We start from the raw sequence: 20,779 nt of genomic DNA on the forward strand, positions 1-20,779 counted from the left end.
GCCTTTCCTTGTTTCTGTTCTTTTCCCGGAGCTAAGTGGCACGCTCTCCCGGACATTAATGAATGGCCTCTGTCAGGAGTAAATATATGAAATTACAACTGCTTATTTATCGGATAAATTCATGCATCGGTTGGTAACAATAGACTCTTATTTGAGGCAGAGAAATGGTACCCATTCCTCAAGAAGATTTCCTCAGCAATCTTATTACTGAAGTCTGAAATTCCACCGTGAAGTCATCAGGTATTGGGAAGAGTTAGTTTCTCCTCCTGCTGAAAAAGGCAAACGTTCCCGGAAAGTGGACCCAACTCAAGTCTCCATTCCTAAGACTTTGTTCTGACGCAGGAAGAGACCATATCATCACAGATTTTACATTGCAACTCCAATGACGACGACAGCGTTTCCATTTCCTACCCCTGGGGGGAGCTAGAGAAAGACGCAGAACCATGCTGAGATTCACCACCAGCAACTCTACCTACCAGATGCTCCTGGCCTACGCACACCCTCCTAGGAGACCCCTCTTCTCTTTCCTCCGACTCCTCACATGCCCTCCTCTCTTTTCACTCTCTCGTGATGCCCTTGCCCTCTACTTCACTGAGATACTAGAAATTCTCCGAGGCCATGGGCACAGGGCCCACCACGTGGTCTGTCTTTGGTTCACATTCTCCGCCTTTCTGCTTTGTCACTTTTCCACGGTTTTGTGCAAGGCCCGTGCTTCCTTGAGCGGCACCCCATCTCCTCATACCTACTGAAGAGTGTTGCTTTGGCACCTGTCCTGACTCCTGCATCATCGGTTTCTCCTATTAGTCTATTTCTATCAGCCTACAAATATACTAATATTTCTACCATTAAAAAAAAAAAAACCTTCCCTTGTATACCTTACATTTACAGTGTTATATGTCAGATATATTTCAATAAAAATTTAAAGAACCCTAAAAATAGAAAAAAAATTTAAAACTCTCTTTTGTTCATGACCCCTCCACTACAATTGCAATTTCCTGCTCTTCTTCACCGATATCTCGTCTTTAAAGGGCATCTATACACATGGTCTTTGCTTTCTTTTGCTCTGTTACTTTTGAGGTCACTCCAATCAATTTCGTCTTTACTACGGCGCTATAAAAACCCTTGTCAAAGTTATCAAAGGCCTCGCTCCACGGCTACAGCCAACGGGAAATGTTCAGTTTTATGTTTTTTCCCCCGACCAGCTGCATTTTTACTGTTTTTCTGGAAATAGTTTCCTCACTTGACTCTGAGGTTGTAACTTACTATTTTGATTCTCTTTCTATCATGCTGGCCCTTCCTCACCTTCTTTTGCTAATTTCCACCTTCTTTCTCCAACTGCTAAATATTGAGACACAGCAGGAAACCAATGACCCCTAACCTCCTATTTCCAGCTTCAAAGCCCAGACTTAACACATCCAGCCGCCTGTTTGATATTGCGACCTGAGTATCCAATAGACAATTCAATCTTAGCATGTCCAAGGCCACGATCCTCATTGTCTGTTTTATTCATCTTTTAAAAATTTTATTGAAGCATAGTTGTTTTACAATGGTGTGTTAATTTCTGCTGTTCAGCAAAGTGATTCAGTTATGCATATATGTCCATTCCTCTTCCGGTTCTTTTATAAGAAAGGGCTCATTTTCTTCTCCAAACCTACTCTGTTCCTGGATTCATTCATCCAGGTAAATATCACCTCCACCCTTTCAATGGCTCAAGGTTAAAATCCTTGGTTTTATCTTTGACTCCTCCCTGCCCCTCAGACCACACCCTCCCTTCATCAGCAGTCCTTACAGATTGACCTTCAAGATACATTCACCATCTGGCCCCATCTCCTCCTCAGGTACTACCATCATCCCTTGGTAGGATAATTTTCATGGCCTCCTGATGGCTCTCTTCCCCCTTACGCCCTTCCCCACCCTCAGCAGCCAGAGTGGTCCTTTCAAAACAAAAGCTAGATTTCACTTCTCTGTTCCAAAAACCCAGTGGGGGACTTCCTGTCATGGCTCAATAGAAATGAATCTGACTGGCATCCATGAGCATGCAGGTATGATCCTTGGCCTTGCTCAGTGGGTTAAGGCTCTGGCATCGCCATGACCTGTGGTGTAGATCACAGATGTGGCTCTGATCTGGTGTTGCTGTGGCTGTGGTGTTGGCCAGCGGCTACAGCTCCAATGTGACCCCTAGCCTGGGAACCTCCATATGCCATGGGTGCTGCCCTAAAAAGACAAAAAAAACAAAAAAAACAAAAAAACAATGTCCATGATTTTCTTTTCTGTGGAAAGATTCTTTTGTGCTGTATATTAGATTCCAGATATAAGTGGTATCATATGGTATTTGTCTTTCTCTTTCTGACTTATTTCACTCAGGATGAGAGGCTCTAGTTCCATCCATGCTGTGCAAATGGCATTATTTTGTTCTTTTTTATGGCTGAGTAGTATTCCATTGTGTATATATATCACATCTTCTTAATCCAATCATCAGACATGGAGAACAGACTTGTGTTTGCCAAGGGGGAGGGGGGGAGGGAGTGAGATGGGTTGGAAATCTGGGATTAAGAGATGCAAACTATTGCCTTTGGAATGGATAAGCAATGAGATCCTGCTGTATAGCACTGGGAACTATATTTAGTCACTTATGATGGAGCATGATAATGTGAGAAAAAAAATGTATATATGTATGTGTGACTGGGTCACTTTGCGGTAAGGTAGAAAATTGACAGAACACTATAAACCAAGTATAATGGAAAAAACAAAAATCATTATGAAATTAAAACAAACAAACAAACACCCTAGTGGGTCCTCATCTCATGTAGAATAAAAACAAATTTCTCAAATATTAGGCTATAGTCTGGTTCCACCCCTTCTCTGAATTCATTTCCCATATCTGTCTAGTTTTCTTTCCTGCTTCACTTAGAATAATTTCTTCCCAGAAATTCCACTTCTGGATACACACACACACACACACACACACACACACACACACATATACACACACACAAAGTAAATCAACACAGTGTACCAAAGAGATATCTGCGCTGCCATATTTATTGCTGCTTTATTCACAGTAGCTCAGATATGGAAACAACCTAGGGGTAAAGGATAAAGAAGATGTGGTGTGTGTGTGTGTGTATCATATGCATATGTGTGTATATAATGGAATATTATTCATCCATGAGAAATAAGGATGTCCTGTCATTTATGACCACATGGATGGACCTTGAGGGCATTATACTAAGCACAGTGATTATAGTTAAGAAGACTATATTATATCCGTGAAATCTGCTAAGAGTAACTCTTAAATGTTCTCACCACAAAAAAGAAACCCTAATGATGCGACACGATGCTGGTATTAGCTAACGTTATGGTGGAAATCATCTGGAAATATATAACTGTATTAAATCAACATATTATATACCTTAAACTTAACATTATATGTCAGTTTTTCTCAATGATGCTGGGAAAAAGAAAGTGAAATAATTTCTTTGTTCTTCGTCCAAGATGCCAAGAATATCCCCCCCTTAGGGCCTTTGGACTTGCTGTTTCCTCTGTCTGAAACACTCGTACCCACACATTCTCATGGGTCTGTCGCTTCTTTCTTTCTGGCCTCTGTTCACATGATAACTTATCAGGGGTCTTCTTCTGTCCCCCCGCAGAAAAGAGCAACCACAACCCCGACCAGCTCTTCTCAGACTTCCCAGCTCTTATCACTGTTAAATATTATATATGTGCCTGTTCACTTGTTCATCTATCTCTTCTTCTAGAAATTGATGTCTAGCCTCTCTGGGCAGGGATTCTTGGCTGTTGTATTCATTATTGTTTGCCTAGAGCCTAGAACAGTGCCTAGCATATAGTAAGTGCTCAGTACGTCATTTCACTGAATAAACGCCTACGTTTTAGCAACTCCACTCTTACTTTTCCTAAAAATGTTCAACCGTCTTCTCATTTTCCTTTTATTGATGAGATAAACCAGCTCAAGGACCTGCCATCTGCAAATGACAACTCAGAATCCTCCCACAGAGTTCCTTGAAAACAAAACTAAAATGTAATCGAAAGCTGTGGAAATTTTTAATGCATTTATTTTAGGTTAAAATTATCATTTTTTCTAGGCCTCCACAGTATGATTTATTTTTAGGAAAAAAAAATTTGTGAAACAAGGCAGGACAAAAAGAAAAAGACAACAAGAAAACTAGGGCGGGAGGAGGCTTAACTAACCAATTACCTCACAGAGGCTCTATGGGGATCAGGTGTGTGTGAAAACACTCTAAACGGTACAGTGCTATGCAAATCCAGTTGTTTCATTACATTCCTCTTTCTGGGGCTCTTCATTATTAACCAAGTTGTTTGTGTTGACATATTTACTTCTGAAGGTCTTGCAAAAAATACCCTGGTGATGTGTCTACCTGAGGAAATGCAGGACTGTATTCCAAACCTCACTGAATCTCCTTTCTGTGAAAAGAGAAGGAACTGGATGGTAGGCAGAGTAAGCGTCTCCAACGACATCCACATTCTGAGAATGGGTGAAATGACAGAGCGAGGGGAAATTAAGGCTGCAGATGGAATTAATATTGTTAATCAGCAGATCTTTCGGGAAAGGCATCTGGATTATCCAGGTGTGCTCAATGTAATTACAAGGGTTCTTAATGGGATGCTGGTGAGGCCCCAGAGGGAGCAGTGAGGATTTGTGGGAGGAGGCCGGGAGCCAGCGTACGGACGCTGCCAGAGCCTCAAAGCTGGAGGAGCGGAGGAGGTAGACGTTCCCCTGGAGCCTCTAGGAGCAACACAACCCTACCGACCCCTTAGTTTTGGCCCTGGGAGACTCATGTTGGACATCTGACTGCTAGAACGTAAGTTAACAATTTGTGCTGCTTTAAGCCTCTGAGTCTCTGGTTGTTCCTGGGGCAATAGAAAACTCATATAAACAACTTTGGGGCATGAGTGGGCTTCAGGGTCAAAAAGACCTGAGTCTTGGCGTTCCTGTTGTGGCTCAGCAGGTTAAGAACCCAACGTAGTGTCCATGAGAATATGGGTTCAATCCCTGGTCTTGTTCAGTAGGTTAAGGATGTGGCATTGCCATGAACTGTGGTGTAGGTTACAGACGAGACTGGGATCTGGCATTGCTGTGGCTGTGGTGCAGCCGGCAGTTGCAGCTCTCCTTTGACCCCTAGCCTAGGAACTTCCACACACTGCAAGTGAGGCCCCAATTGGGGGGGGGGGGAGTCCTGAGTCTTCACTCTAGAACCTCCAACATCTCCAAACTTTCTCCTCATCAGTAAAATGAGGAAGACAATAGTGTCTTCTCCACAGGAATATTGTGAATATGGAACAAAATAGCTTACGTGAATGAAGACTCCAAACAGGGCCCACCGCGCAGTAACTTCTCAATAATCATTAGCTATAAGCTGTTAACTGATCATTTGGGGGAACTTTAAGTATGAATTTATTTGTAGACGTTGAAAGACGGGTACAGTAAGCTGCACACATATTGGGATAAAGGGAGAATTTGGAGGAACGAGAGTTCACGCTCTCTTAGTGGTGTGATCTTGGGCAAATCCTTCAACGTCCTTCATCTGGAAGCTAATTACGGTTGCTCCGTCTCTACCCAATTAGATACTCCATGGAAAAGTGTTTCAGAAACCAAAGCCATAGTGTTGGAATTAGTGCATCCCTCATAAATCCTTCCCATTAGCTTCTTTTGTTGACATTTATTTTTCTAAATGTGTCATAATGAAGACAGGCTCCTCTGGTTAGAGCCAGAGGAATCTAGTTAGTTGGATCTGGGCTAAGACCAAGATTAAAGTAGGTAACATGGTCGCAGGGAAAGAACATCAGTACTACCCAAACGAGATTTCTTTTTTAATGAAATGCAGGTCATGACCACATTCTAGAGAGGAATCAGCAATTTTTCTAAAATCAGCCTCAAGAACTTGACGTTTCCTTCTCTGTACTAACTCCTCTTGCTTACATCAAGCAAGGCTCACATTCATTCTGATTCTTTTGCATGGGCTGTATGTCGTAAGACTAGGTTGCATCTAGTTGCAAGCCGAGTAGAAATCATAAAATCATAGGGTAATCCAGACAGCCTCGTCCCTTCTTCTTTTTTTCTTCTCTCTAAATTAGATGTTTATGTGAAAAGTCCTTGAACGGCTTGGTTGGTTTCTGCTCTAATGTCATCTTGGTCCTAGATCAATCTCTGCCCTCTATTAGCTCGACTTTCCTCTCCCCCCCGCACCTGTTTTCTGAAGGTCAACTTCCTTCACCTCTTTCTTAGGTCTTCTGTAATACAAATGAATAAAAGCTCACAATAACAGAACTAAGGTAACAGGATGGAAACGGAATGCGGGTAAAGTGAGTTAGCACAGTATTCCCCAAACTGTATCATACAGATCTCTAGCTCTGCAGGTGGCGAGTAAGTTCATGGAGAGTTCCCAGCTTTCATAAATTTGGAGAATGCTGAGTTAAAGTGGAAAAGATTTCATTATTTCTGGTTTCTCTACCTTTTATATGTTAATGTGCATGGGGCTATAGTACACAGCTTATCAGGTTTACCTAACCAGACACTCTTTTTTTTTGAATGTAGAACATTTAGGGGACTAGAATGTTAGGTAAACTCCTGGTTAAGGAGGGGAAAAACCCCAGGAAGCACAGTTACTGAAATTACAAAATGTATGAAAAAAGATAGGAAGCTCCAAAATAACTCTTATACATCCTTCCGGCTAATACAATAGTATGCTTGTATGTAAAAGTAATAAATAAAAACTATCCCTATTCTAATTCTCCTTGTTTTTACTGGGAAAGGCCCACTCAATTACCTCCTGCTCTCCCTCACTTTTCCTTTCTCTTTCTCCACCCTAAAAACATTACTTTCCCTAATTTTACTCTTTTCCCTAATTTTACTCTTATATCCAATTTCCTTTCTACAACCTTCCCACCCAAGTCAAGAAATAGTAGTAATTCTATAGAGTATCCAGGTGGTTTTTTGTTTGGTTTTTGTTTTTTGTTTTCTTTCAGTGGAGAGATGACTAGGCTATAGCAGAAAATATTCTATTGATATCTCATAACTAAAATGTTTGAAAATCCAGCGTTAATTACCAAATTTCTGACTTTTGAGTTTCTCCCTCCCTTTTGAAAGCCAAAGCCAAACAGCTTACTCTAATTACTATTATCCTCACCAGTAAATATTCATGTACTTAAATTTCCCTGTGACCTCATGTCCCTGGAGTTGGAATTGGAATTTTAGAAGAGACCTTCTTTACATATGAGAATTGCATGTTCTGCCTCTTTGATTCCCACATGCCACTCAATAACCAGGCATTCCTCATTCATTCAATAAAGACTTATCGGGTGTTGGTGCATGGCAGACTTTGTGCATGGTACTAAGAAACATGTAGCTTACAGGGATTGGTGTTGGCCATGATGGTGGCAGTGTGAATGTACATCCTGTAAAAGACGTCCCTCATTATGTAAAGAGCCAGTGAAGTGGAAGTGCTCACCATTCTAAACGGATGAGCATGGGACCAGCTTGCAGACAGAGGGCAATTATTACTGCTGGGGAGTGGCTTATTGGACCACTTATTTGTTCTGGATCAATGGTTCTAAACTCAAGCTGCACAAAAGAGATCTAAAATATCGATACCTGGAGTCCCATGACAAATCAACTGAATTGGAATCTCCGAAGATGGGGTCTTTGACATGGTTTCTTTATAAAAGGTCCATTGGTGAGTGCAATAATATGTACCCAGTGTTAAGAGCCATTGTTGCCGATAGGAGTAAGAAGGGAGTTGTCTGGGTGCAGTAAGGATATCGACATCAATAGTACCTGAATTAAGAGGAAAGCCAAGGGAAGAATTATTAACTCTCCATAAATTAACCAAGGAATTCAAAAGTTGGACATGCCCCTGAATTGTGACCAAGGGTCATGGCACCTACAAAATTACATAAGATAGATCCTGTCTTCTCAAGCAACTCCACTCTCTTAGAAACATAGGAGGAAGGCTACACTGCAGAAAGGCTCCCAATTTTCTAGGGAACTCAGCTCATGGGATACATTTATCAGAGTTAAATTTATAAATATTGCACATGGTCTCAATACCCAGAGGTAAACATTTACATACCAGATCTTATTAGCAGACAATTGTGAAACCAAATAATGATTTTTTTCTGCAGAGTTGCACATGTAAGAACAAACACAAATTAAAAATAAGAGGCTTAATTTTCCCCGTTGAAAATAGCAGAAAAGACTTCTCCCCTCTCGTGTTCACAGAGCATTTGCTTTAGGAACTTAGCATTGTACGTACTTTCTCATCTCTTTGAGATGCATACAAATCCTTTTGAAGACTAGACAGGTCTTTTGTCAGCTGGCCTCTTGGCATCTTTCTGACCTAGGAATGTCCTTCTGAAGAACTGGGAACCATCTCTTTGAAAGACAAACATCAAGGGAAATGGTACCCCTAATCTTCTAAATTCTGTGGGAGGATAGGAGTTAGACTTTGTGGGCACTTTGCTCTAAGTTGCAAAACCATCTCCTATTTATAAAGAAATGAGGTTTGTTTTTTCTCTAGCTAAAGCCAATCACTTAGTATATATGATCTCCAATTACCAGGTGAAATTAAGATGAACTATGTGTAGCAAATGATGTTGAGTCTTCTACTTACTTCATATCTTGAAACGTGTATAAATGGGTTAATCTGCTTGGCTATATAAAGGGATGAGATATCTTTGTCTCTTTGAAGTCTTTTTTTTATTGAAGTATGGTTGATTTATAATATTAGTTTCATGTGTATAGCATAGTGCTTTGATTTTTGCAGATTATATTCTACTACAGGTTATTATAAAATGGGTATAATGCCCTGTGTTATTCAGTAAATCCCTCTTGTTTATTTTATGTATGGTAGTTTGTCAGTCCTGTGCCCCTAATTTGTCCCCTGCCTCATCGTTTTCCCCTTTGGTAACCACAAGTTTGTTTTCTATGTCTGGAAGTCTGTTTGTTTTGTACATACATTCATTTGTATTTTTTTTTTTTTTAGCATTCCACATATGAATGATATTATACAGTGCTTATCTTTGTCTGATTTATTTGACTAGGTGTAGTAGTCTCTAGGTCCTTCTACTTTGCTAGAAATGGCAGTAATTCATTCCACTGAGTAATATTCCAGTGTGTGTGTACATATATCTTCTTAATCTAATTGTCTGTTTATGGGCATTTGGGTTGCTTTCATGACTTGGCTATTACAACTAGTGCTGCTATGAATATTGGAGTGCATGTATCTTTTCCAATTAGTGTTCTCATCTTTTTTCCGGATTATATGACCCGGAGTGAAATTGTTGGATCATTTTGTAGCTGTACTTTCATGTTTTTTTGGTTTTTGGTTTTTGTTTTTTTTGGTTTTTTTTTGTTTTTTTTTTTAAGGAAACTCCATACTGTTTTCCAAAGTGATTTCGTGGGAATTTACATTCCCACCAGTAGGGTATGAAGATTCCATTTCCCCACATCCTCTCCAGAGTTTGTTATTTAAGGTGTTTTTGATGATAGCCATTCTAACAGGTATGAGGTGAGATAGCTTATTGTGCTTTTGATTTGCATTTCTCTGATAATTAGCAATGTTGAGCACCTTATGTGCCTGCTTATCCATCTGTATGTCATCTTTGGAAAAATGTCTATTCAAGTCTTCTGCCCATTTTTGATTACACTATTTTAATATTGAGGTGTTTAATTTTAATATTGAGGTATATGAGCTGTCTATGTATTTTTGGATATTAACTAACTCCTTGTCATATTAACTAACTCCTTGTCAGTTGTTTCGGTTGCAAATATTTTCTCCCATTCCAAAGATTTTCTTTTCATTGTTGATGATGTTCTTTGCTGTGCAAAAGCTTTTTAATCAGATCCCATTTTATTTTTGCTTTTATTTCTTTTGCCTCAGAAGACTGACCTGAGAAAATGTTCTTATGATTTATGTCAAGGAGTGTTTTGCCTATGTTCTTTGAGTCTGATGGTGTCTTGTCTTACATTTAAATCTCTAAACCATTTTGAGTATATTTTTGTATATGGTGTGAAGGAATGTTCTAATTTCATTGTTTATATGTAGCTGTCCAGCTTTCCTCGCATTACTTGTTGAAGGGACTGTCTTTACTCCACTGTGTATCCTTGCCCCCTTTGTCAGAGATTAATTGACCATAGGTGTGTGGGTTTATCTCTGAGCTCTCTGTTCTGCTCCATTTATCGATGTGTCTGTTTTTGGGTGAATACCATGATTTTTTAAATTACTGTTTTTGTGGTATAGTCTGAAGTAGGAGATGGTTATGCCTCTAGCCCTGTTATTTTCTCAAGATGGCTTTTGCAATTTAGGTCTTTTGTGGTTTTCTATAAACTTTAGGATTATTTATTTTGTTCTATGAAAAATGCCCTTCGTACTTTGGTAGGGATTACACTAAATCTATAGATGGCTGTAGGTAGTGTGGCCATTTTAATAATATTTATTCTTCCAGTCCAAGAACACAGGATATCTTTCCATTTCCTTTATCAATGTTTTATCATTTTCAGTGTATAGGTCTTCTTGGTTGTTTATTCCCAGGTACTTTACCTTTTCTGTGATTTTAAACAGAATTGTGTCTTTCCTTTCTCTTGGATTTCTGTACATCAATAAGGAAATATAAGAGATTTGTATTAATCTTGTATTCTGCTGCCTTGTGGAGTTAATTTGTTCTAATGACTTTTGAGTGAAGAGTTTAGGGTTCTCTATATTGAGTAGCATATCATCTGTAAATAGTGACAGTCTTACCTCTTCCCCTCCAATTATATATATTTTTTGATTTGTGGCTAGGATTGGCTAGGATTTCCAACACAGTGTTAAATAGAAGTAGTGACAGTGAGTATCCTTATCTTGTTCCTGTGTCTAGCAGGAAGGCTTTCAGTTCTTCACCACCGCGTATTGTGTTTACTGTGGGTTTGTCATAAATGGCCTCTATTATGTTGAGGTGGTCTTTCTATACACACATTGAGAGTTTTCATCATAATGGATTTTGAAACTTTTGTTAAATGCTTTTTTTGCGTCTGTTGAGATGATCGTGAGTTTTTTTGTCTCTTGTTAATGGGTATCATGTTGTGTATGTTGACACATCCTTTTTGATATCCATTTATACATCCCTGCAATAAATCTAACTTAATCATGGCATACGGTCCTTTTTATGTATTGTTGGATTCCGTTTGTTATCATTTTGTTGAGGATATTTTATAGTCATCAAAGCTATTGGCCTATAATTTTCTTTTTGTAATGTCTTTGGTTTTGATGTCAAGGTAATGGTGGCCTCATAGAAAAAATTAGGGAGCATTTCTCAAAGTTTTTGAAATAGTTCAAAAAGGATAGTTTCTTCTTTATATGCTTGGCATAATTCCCCAGTAATTAGTCATAGACTTATTTTTATTTTTATTTTTTGCAGGATATTTTTATTACCAGTTCTAATTCACTTCTGCTAATTGGGTTGTTCAAATTGTCTGTTTCTTCTTGATTCGGTGTTTGCAGGCTGTATGTTCCTAGAAATTTGTCCCATTTCTTACATGTTGTTCAACTTGTTGGCATATAATTGTTGATGGTATCTTCTGTATTTCTGTGGTACTGGTGGTGGTTTCTTTTCATTTCTCATTTTAATTGGGTCCTCTCTTCTTTCTGGTAAGTCTGGCTAGAGGTTTGCTTGATTTTTGTTTTATCTTTTTTAAAAAATCAGCTCTTTTCTATTTGGTTTTTTAAATCTTTATTTCCTCTATGATCTTATCATTTCCTTCCTCCTGCTGATTTTGGACTTCGTTGTTTCTTTTAGGTGGTAGCTTATGTTGTTTTGAGATTTTCCTTGTTTCTTGAGGAAAGCCTGTATGTCTATGAATTTCCTTAGAAATGTTTTTGCTGCATCCCATAGATTTTTGGAAAGGTATATGCTTTCATTTTTATTCGTTTTAACATTTTCTGATTTCTTTTGATTTCGTCATTGACCCAGTGGGTTTTTTAGTATCCACATGTTTGTTCTTTTCCCATTCTTCTTTCTGTAGTTCAATGTGTATTCTGCTTTCTGTGTGTGGGGGGGGGGTGGTGGTGAATAATGTCCTGTATATGTCAATTAAATATAAGTGGTCTATTGTGCCTTTTAGGACTTATGTTCCTTTATGATTTTTTTTTTTTTTTCTGTTGAATGATCTTCCCATTGATATCATTGGGGTGTTAAAGTCGTCTTCTATTATTATACTACTGTCAGTTTCTCCTTTTAGGTCTCTTAGTATGTGCTTTATATCTTTAGGTCTTCCTGTATTGGGCATGTGTACGTTAATGAGTATAACCCTTTACCGTCACATGATACTCTTGTCTCCCAGCACAGCCTTTGTTTTAAAGTTTGGTCTGATATGAGGGTTGCTACCCATCTTTGTCATTTCCATTCACATGAAATCTTTTCCATTTCCTCACTTTCAGCATGTGTGTTTTTCACCCTGAAGTGGGTCTGTTGTAGGCAGCCTATTGAAGGTTCTTGTTTTTTAATCCAAACAGCAACTCCATATTTTGATTGGAGCATTGAGTCCATAACATTTAAAGTAATTACTGATGGGTATATACTCACTGCTATTTTATTCCTTGTTTTCCAGTTGTTTTTGTAGTTCTCTGTTCATTTATTTTTGTTTTGATGTTGTGGTTTAATTTTCTTTTGTAGTATGCTTACTCAAACATATATTTTTGTTTTTTGTGAATCTATTGTAGGTTTTTTGATTTTTGGTTACCCTGGGGTTCATACATGTTGACCCATAACAATATCTACTTGGCTTTAAACTGATAATCATTTAAGTTCAGATACATTCTAAAAGATCTAAATTTTTTTATTCTCCTCCCACACATTTTTTGGGTTGTTTTCTAATTACTCAATTTTATTACATTTATAGTTGTACAATGATCATCACAACTAAATTTTATAGCATTTCCATCCCATCCCCGAGTACATCCCCCACCCCGCAACCTGTCACATTTGGAAACCATAAGTTTTTCCAAAGTCTGTGAGTCAGTATCTGTTCTGCAAAGATCACTGTGACCTTTTTTTAGATTCTGCTTGTAAGTAACAGCATTTGGTGTTGCTGTCTCACCGTCTGACTGACTTCACTTAGCCTGATAATTTCTAGGTCCATCCATGTTGCTGCAAATCTTGTTATTTCTTTCCTTTTAATGGCTGAGTAATATTCCATGGTGTATATGTACCACATCTTCCTTACCCACTCCTCCGTCAATGGACATTTAGTTGTTTTCATGTCTTAGCTATTGTATGTAGTGCTGCAATGAACATTGGAGTACATGTGTCTTTTCAAGTCATGATTTTCTCTGGATAGATGCCCAGGAGTGGGCATTTTGTGGCTTTTGATGTCCTATTTTACATATTCATGCCTATCTTTTTAATGTTTATTGTGGTCAAGAGTTGCTTTACATTTTTGTTTTTTTAATCTACATACTGGTTTATTTAGTCTTTAATCCTTACTATATATTTACCTTTCCTATTGAGATTTACCTTTTCCTATAGAGTCTTCTTTTCTATTTATAGAGAAAACCCTCAAGCATTCCTTTTAGAGTGAGTTTAATATTCTGAATTCTTAGTTTTTGCTTGTCTGAGAAATTCTTTCTCTCTCCTTCTGTTCTAAATGATAGCCTTGCTGGGTAGACTATTCTAGGTTGCAAGCTTTTCCCTTTCAAGACTTTGAATATATCATGCCACTCACTTCTGGCCTGCAAAAGTGTCTGCAGAGAAATCAGCTGATAGCCTGATGGGGGTTCTCATGTAAATGACTCTTTGCCTTTCTCTTGCTGCCTTTAGAATTCTTTATAACTTTTGGCATTTTGACTATGCTGTCTTGGTGTGGGTCTTTCTGCATTCATTTGTTTGGGACTCTCTGTGATTCCTGGATATCGTTTTCCTTCTTTAAGTTGGGAGAAGTTCTCAGCCACGGTTTCTTCAAACCCCTTCTGTCTTCTCCTCCTTCTGGAACCCCTATTATGTATAAGTTGGCATGTTTTATATCATCTCATAGATTTCATATGTTGCTTTTTTTTCCCACTTGTTTTTTTTTTGACCACTGTTCTGATTTGGTGATTTCTATTATTCTATCATTCAATCACTTCCATGTTCTGGGTCATTTAGTTGGCTGTTCATTGCTTCATGATTGCTTTTATCTCAGAAATTGAATTACCTATTTTTCGTTGGGTCATCTTTATAGTTTCTAGTCCCTTGTTACAATGATCTGCAGTTATATCAATAAAATTGCTAACTGAATTAAGATGATCTCTTTTTGAACTCAGGGTTTGCTAGACTAACCTGTTTCATTGTTTAGTCTTTCAGGGGTTTTCTCTTGCTCTTTTAATTAGTAGTTCCTTTGCCTTTTCACTTTACTTAAATTTCCTCTGTCTCTCTGAATTTAGGAGAAACCCTTGTCCATTGTGGTCTCAAAGGGGTGTTCTCGTGTGAGAATGTCCCTGTGTAGACAGTGTGTATCCAGTGTCTTTGGTGTGAGGGCTTGTTTTGAAGTGGATGCCAGCTACCTCTTTCCTCATCGTGTGCTGGTTACTGTCACCTTGATAGGGAGTGGGTTGGTGTTAGAGGATCTAAAGCCTGCACAGTGTGAAGCAGGACATCCCCTCTGCTCGGTGGCTGTCACCACCCTCTCAGGGGCGGGGTCTTCTCCCCAGTTGCTGGGGCAGAAGCCCTGAGGATTGAGCTAAAGCAGCCACTAAATTGCATGCTTTGCCCCAAAGGATAGGAGTACTGAAGTAAATGAGGCTCATGCATTCACAGAAGTACCATGAGTTTCCTGTGTAGGAATTTGCAGCTCTACTCAGACACAGCCCAGGGTCAAATCCCTTCCCCCATTGTGGTCATCCCAGACCTCACACAAGGTTATGGCACAGAGTAGGCGGATCCAGGTCATTCTCTAGACTGGGGTTGGGAATCAGGGCTTTGCAGCTGCAGGAATTAAAGCAGCCACACTGCCATCAGAAGTCAGAGCTGCCTCTGTGGCATTGATTGAGCTAATGTTAACAGTAACTGCTATGACCTCACCTAGACCACACCCCAGGCCCCTAGGCCACCTGTGTCCCTAGATGGAATCTTTTCCCCAGATCCAGCTGGCCTCACTCATCCCACACTAATCTCTAGTGTAGCATGAGTGTGGCCAAAGTGTTCATCCCGTTTAGACAGGGGAGCACAGTGAGGGGGCAGCTGCCAGTGCAGAGCTCTCTCTGCCCTGTTCATTGGCAAACCAGCACCTGTGCATTCTTTGTGAGAGGTTGAGGTTCTCTAGCCTTTTCTGCCCATTCAAGCAGTTCTTCCAGCACCTGGTGGTGGGGGGGGCTTGTCTTCTCCACGTAGGACCCCAGGACTGGGATGCCCAGTCTCTGGCTCAACCCACGGACTCCCTAGGGTGAAAGCCCACCTGTGGACCTCCTCATCCTTTCAGAGCCCTCCTAGGGATGCAGGTCCCAACCCCATGCCTTTTTTCTGTCCTGCCAAGTTACGCAGAAATCTATCTAGCAACTTTAATTGTATAGGAGTTCTTCTGCCAGTTTCCAGTTGGTTTTCCATGAACATTATTCCACATGTACATGTATTTTTGATGTATTTGGGGGTGAGAGGGTGAGTTCCACATCTTCCTACTCTGCCATCCTGATCCCTCCTTACCTCTGATCGGATTGTCTGTGATACATGCCGCATTGTGGTTGAATGCGTTTCGGTAAGTTTTCTTTCTATTACCTTTGGAGAAGTCTCTGGGTTGGAAAACAATTTCATTTTCATTGATATTTCCCCAACACAGAAAACTTCCACCTACTAGAGAGTAAAAATCAATTCTCAAATGTATTCTTTTTATCTCAAACTATCATCACGTACACAAATTTTGAGATGTTTAATGGTCTGATTTCAGATTCTGTTCAGTTCATAATTATGGTCTGATTTAAAATTCTCTTCAATGTTCACAGATGAGGGGAAATTTTGAAAATACCTTGAGTTTATAATCTTGTTTTTAATCTAGTCAAAACTGCAAGAATGTTCAGGAAACCTCAAATATTTGCTACTTTCCAGAAAGGGGAAAAAAGTGTTCATTTTGGCACTTTAGAGAGTACTGCCAACTAACCGGTCAAGAAATTGAGGAATATAGAAAAAAATCTTGGAATTTCTCCTTCTTAGTGCCTGGTTTTATTTACTCAAGGCGTTCAAGGCAGAGATACTCACTGGCAATACTGAAAAGCAAGTTGCCTCAAGGAAACCCCTACCAAATGCTTTGAGGAAGCAAGTCTTCCACTCTAGTCCTTTTTATTTAGACAGTTTCGTGACAGCAAACGTGTGATTCGACCAGTGTAAAGTACTTGCTTCAGAAGAAAAGCTTACTGTCAGAACGAGAGTGGGCTAGAAGGAATCATTGTTAGCTCATAGGACGAGGATCCTAATGAGTCCTAGATCCCATTATGTCCTGTGGCAGCAGAGCAACCACACCAGAAGTGTACACTCCTCCTCCCCAAAGGAATAGGCACTCCATTTACGCAAGGAACACCTGGTTCTCTGGGCTGACCAGAGGGATGGCTCACCAAAAAGATGAGCAGGAAGGTGGAGAACTAGTGCAAACAAAATCTCACAGATGGGCAAGACAAGGAAAACTGAATTAGTCCGAGAGCTGTTCTTCAGGGTCTGGGAGCTGGTGGTTGTAGAACAGCAGCGATGGAGGAGGTAGGGATGGTGGTATAAGTGGTACAAGGCAGTAACCAAAAGGAGCTGGAGCACCTTCACTTAGCACAGTGCCAGGGATATAGAAAGGGCTTAATAAATAGCAATGGAGGAGTTCCCGTCGTGGCGCGCAGTGGTTAACGAATCCAACTAGGAACCATGAGGTTGCGGGTTCGGTCCCTGCCCTTGCTCAGTGGGTTAACGATCCGGCGTTGCCGTGAGCTGTGGTGTAGGTTGCAGACGCGGCACGAATCCTGCGTTACTGTGGCTGTGGCGTAGGCCAGTGGCTACGGCTCCGATTAGACCCCTAGCCTGGGAACCTCTATATGCCGCGGGAGCGAACCAAGAAATGCCAAAAAGACAAATAAATAAATAAATAAAAATAGCAATGGAAGAATTAATAGAGATGTCTTTCCCCCCTGCCTTTTTTTTTTTTTTTTTATGTGTATGGTGCAGAGCAACCTTGTTTAAATTCATGAGGACAAAGTAAGCACAAAATATCTACCTTAACTCAGTCTGTAGGGTGGCTTTTCTTTGTCCCCCAACATCAATGTGGTTTTGAAACTGTCCCTGAGTGCTAAAACTCACTTTCCTTCCTTACGTTCTTATAAGTGAAATAATTTATCTCATGTACGTGAGATGTGGTCTGGAAATCTCATCGAACAATGACTTCATAGGTGCATATGCACCATATCATTCACCTACAATCCGCTGAGGCATCCAAATTTAGCTCTAGTTGGCTGCCCCATCCCAGCAGCATTCAAACTCGGTCAAAAACAAGTTATCTCTTTTCTTTTACAAACTAATAGGTTCCTTGCCTTAAGGTTTAAATGAAAAGTGTAAATATATTAAATGTTTAATGGAAAAGATAGGAGTTAGAAGTGCTGCTTGATCTATATTTAAAGTGCAAGCATAAAAAACACACCTTTGATGCAGATATTGATCATTAGAAACAAGTTCTAAATTAAGACGATAGATCATGTCACCTTTTCCTATATCTTATTCTGACATCAGTCTGAAGAAATTCTCCTACCATTGAATTAAAAAGATGATAGAACCATACACAGGCAAAACTGACAGCAGCACCAATTGGTTCCGTGGTAAAATCGTATCTTCCTTGATGAATATGAAATATCCAATTGAGAATGGCTGCAAAATAAATGTATGTTGTGATATCCCATAAGATTAACTCAGTAATATCCTCTCTGAGTAAATCTGTACCTCTTCTGAGATTTTTAGTCTTACAGGGTAATAAAACCTACATATAAAAGTGAACTGAAAGATTAGCTTCGAAAAACCACAACTCCAGAGGAGCAGACGGGCTGTTGGCAGCAGCCAGTGTCATTGTCCCATCCTCTCTCAGAAGAACCAGGACCGTGCCAAGGCGAGAGCTGTTCCCTGACTCCTAATGGCCTCGAACTCCTCACGCAGAACCCTGGGTGGCTGCCAAGGCTCACAACCTAGGTGGAGAGAGAGAGCTTAGCAGAACAGTATCTAAAGAGCTCACTACTCAGTGCCAACCTGGTAACGTTCTGAGAAGTCACAGCTCGAAAGGAGAACATATTGACTGGCTCAAATTTCCAGGGACAGCGGAGCTCAGTATGCCTTTAATAAATAAGTTCAGAAATTAGGAATGAGGCATTTAACTTGTGTGATGATGAAAGACCATTGCATTTGTTGGGTGAAAGTGGGTTTTTTTTTTTTTAAATATGTTGAACTCATTAGTAGTATGAATATACAAATGCTCTGGCAGTGTTTTAATTGTTAAGGTTTACTTAACATCTATACCTCAAAAGTAAATTTCTCTGAAACCTAGTCTTCACTCTTCTAGGCGAGAGAATAGAGACAGCAGGGGTGTTTTCCCCTGGGATGGGGGTGGGTTGGGGAACACTGTGGTGAAAGCAAAAAACAGATATCAAAATTTCTGCCTAATAATGTTCACAATAGATCTTTCTTTCCTATTAATATTCCTCAAAATCACATTAATAAAACTACCACAGTCTACCAATTCACCCAACTGGATAATTACGTTATTGCAGTATTTAATTGTTTAGCCATAAGCAGTTATAGCATTACATTCAGTTTGTAGCTCTGCTAACATACACATTGGTGTTTCAGCACGTTTCTACTGCCACCAATGCAAGACCAAGCCTCTACCCCTCATCCTTCAGTGTCCTATTACCTTAGGCAACCCAACAGAGGTGATATTATTTCAGGACATATCTGAAAATAACTTCTTTTCAAAAAAAAATTTTTTTTTATATATAACCAACCACCCGCGTGGCAGGAAAATCACAGGAAGCAAATAACTATCCCTGCGTGAGTCGCTGTCACTAGCAATCTCACAAGGTAATGAAACCAATTCCACACTTTGCTGGTAGTCTGTAAACTGGAGGCGAAGAACCAAGGGGTTTTGGTCATCCTGAAAGCGAAGCCGAGAAGAATTCCTGGATTTCAACAAAGAAGAAAGGCAGCATTCCCTGAGTTCATTGTTCTCAGCTATTTAATTGTCCTCCCGATTCTATGTTCATCTTGGTGTATGAAGCACCACTGGACTTCTGGAGACCAAACTGAGCTCAGATGAAGAAAACCATGACCGGGGAGAGAAAGTCTATGATTAGAGCTGCAGGGAGCTGCAACCCAGAAATTTGAATTTTTGAGCTCTGACAAACAAGTTCTTCCAAATGCACGAAGGAAGCCTCCCAATAATTCTTTCCTTGATGCGTAAGTCAGAGTTCTGCTCAGCTGCTGGGATCCTGGAAAATTCAAAGGCCTGTCTACATCGATGGTAATTGGGCTGAGGCCCCTCGAATCACCAAGCAGAATACATAATCCTGGTGAGGTTATAAATGGGAGAAGAAATCTCATTCCCTGATGGGCTGAGTGGACTGGCAGAGATAAACCGGTAGCCTAGTCAGTGCTTACATTCTGTTTTCCCAAAGCCAAATCCAATGAGAGAACTGGTAGAATGAATCTTCTCTCTTGAAGTCTCCCTTCAAGTTTTAAGTATTTCAGACAAAATTCAATAAAAAATTTTAATCTAATTTTTTGCCAGCAAACCCCATATAAATCAACACAAGCCCTGAAAAATTGAAGAGGCACTGTTTTTTATTGAATCCATAAATCTAAGAACTTAGCACTTAAAGAATGATTGTAAGTGTTTCTTTTTTAAAAAAAATAATAATAATTAGTGTGAGAAAAGACAGGGAAATGGAGCCCAAGGGCATAAGAGCCTTATTCAAATCCCAGAGGCAAAAAGTATCTGGGAAAAGAATGTTGCCTAAATAAAATCGACTGAAATATCAGTATCTATAATAACTGAATGTATTTTGTTTCGGTGGGTTTTGTTTTGGGTTTTGGTTCCCTTATGTGTTACAAAGCCCTAGTGAGAGTCATGGGAAGAGGAGGGTGCTTTGAAATCCACCTATTTTTCAAGTGAAATACATGAACTTGGAAGTTTGGCAGGAAGGTTGGCACCAAGGGGGAACTTGGAGGTGGCAGCATTTAGAATTCTCTCCTCACTATAAGTTTTTTTTGAGCATCTTAATTTGTATTCATAAAGATTTGCCATCTGACTTCTAATACCAAACCAAGAATATTACATCAGTATAAATTCTATTCCTTCCTGCTGTATAAAGCACTAAAAAACCAGTAAGTATCATGTGCCTTAATTTATTCCAGAAACAATCTCTTGTTTGTTTCCCTAGAAAGTTACCTAAAGTATGATGTGGTAGGAAGTAAATTGTGTTTTCAGTGGAAATTCAGCTTATAAAATTTGTTTTTGTGTATTTGCACCTATATTCTTGCAACTCTAAGTGTGATCCACTGAGCATAAGCATTGAAATCACATGCAAAATCTCAGGTCCCACCCAGACTTATTGAATCAGAATCTGCATTTTAACAAGCTCCACAGGTACTCATGTGTACATTAAAATACGGGAATCATTGTTCTATATAACTTCACACTAATCCTTTCTGTGTTCTGTCTCCTCTGTTGGTGAATGAAAAAAAACTAAGTAGCCACTAAGGTCCTATCCACAATTTATAATTTACA

The 20,779-nt window shown here is 39.6% G+C and overlaps 1 long non-coding RNA gene across 6 annotated transcripts in view; it reads left to right on the forward strand.

Moving 5' to 3' along the window:
* Positions 1-4,659: 4,659 nt before the first annotated feature.
* The window catches only part of LOC146404238 (uncharacterized), a 93,028-nt gene continuing 76,908 nt past the window's right edge, over positions 4,660-20,779 (forward strand). For all 6 annotated transcript variants that reach the window (XR_014844700.1, XR_014844698.1, XR_014844701.1 and 3 more), the window contains exon 1: positions 4,660-4,841. This is a non-coding gene — a long non-coding RNA (uncharacterized LOC146404238). The remainder of the gene's footprint in view (positions 4,842-20,779) is intronic.

This window comes from Sus scrofa, chromosome 4 (assembly GCF_054392235.1).
Source record: "Sus scrofa isolate SSC_HxYL_T2T_F1_AM1 chromosome 4, Sscrofa_HxYL_maternal_Yorkshire_Landrace_v2.0, whole genome shotgun sequence".
NCBI classification, from domain to species: Eukaryota; Metazoa; Chordata; class Mammalia; order Artiodactyla; family Suidae; genus Sus; species Sus scrofa.